The 1,064-nt window shown below is 40.0% G+C and overlaps 1 non-coding gene across 1 annotated transcript; it reads left to right on the top strand.

Annotated features, from left to right (window-relative positions):
• The first annotated feature begins 762 nt into the window (after positions 1-762).
• Positions 763-856, top strand: trnai-uau. Its single transcript has 2 exons — positions 763-800; positions 821-856. It is a non-coding gene; the product is annotated as a tRNA-Ile (tRNA).
• The last annotated feature ends 208 nt before the right edge of the window (positions 857-1,064 follow it).

Genomic DNA, 1,064 nt, shown 5'->3' on the forward strand with positions numbered 1-1,064 from the left:
CACATAGAGGGAGAATCTGCGCGCGGCGCTACTTTATGAGTTTTCTGTGAGGCCGAAGCCATTGTTTGTACTCAAAGCACTTGACCTTGTAAAGAAAGGAATGAAACAATTTTGCAGCACTGCATTTAGAACCACACAAATCGACTGGTCTCATTGTCCCCTCTGAAAGTTGTTGTGACATGAGAATGTTCTTTGAATTTTTTTTGTGTACATATTAGGTAAAATGACTGCAATTTTAGTCCTTGGTAATAATACACAGGTTTATCTCCTGCATTGGGTTTTGCACTCAAGGATGACACAGCCCGATTGTTAGTTACTGTATCTAGTAATAGGTAAGGAAGCCATAACTGGACTAAGCTATTTTACATATAGTGTACATATACAGTAACTTGGCTTTTCTTTGCACTATGGAAGATATCTTCTATGTTCATCCATCAAATTTTTGGTATTGATATAGAGGTATATTTTGAAATTTAGTCCTCAACATGCTAAGCGATGTTTTGTCTGACTGTTTGATCACAGAACCGGTTTCTGCTGATGTCATCAAAAAAAAAAAAGAAACAATCATGTGACAAAGACTGGCTTTTCTGCAATGGTTGTGAGTTCAAGCCTCACCTGGAGTGTTCTTGATGTTCTCTATGTTTTGGGGTCTAAAAACTGAAGCCAGTGGTGAAATCTCTCTAACAGCCAGCACGGAGCAACTCCTTTGGTTGCAAAAAGAAGTCATTATGTCTTGACTTGACTAACTAATAATCAGCATAAGCTCCAGTGGCGCAATCGGTAAGCGCGCAGTACTTATAAGACAGTACATTGTAGAGCAATGCTGAGGTTGTGAGTTCAAGCCTCACCTGGAGCATCGGTGTTCTTTTGATGGTTCACCTGAACTTAAATCACTGTGGTCCAGCTCTTTGTAACCAAGCATTTAGGCATGAACTGCTGTTCTTGACATTGTGGTTGCAAGAAAGCAGTGATGTGATAAGCATGAGCACTTCTGTGTTAGCTTTTCCAACCTGGAAGCTAGGTTCATTACTCTCGATGTTTTGGGGTCTAAAAACTGCTACAGA

The sequence above is a fragment of the Haplochromis burtoni genome, unplaced genomic scaffold (assembly GCF_018398535.1).
Source record: "Haplochromis burtoni strain Fernald_Lab_line unplaced genomic scaffold, NCSU_Asbu1 Contig_79, whole genome shotgun sequence".
NCBI classification, from domain to species: Eukaryota; Metazoa; Chordata; class Actinopteri; order Cichliformes; family Cichlidae; genus Haplochromis; species Haplochromis burtoni.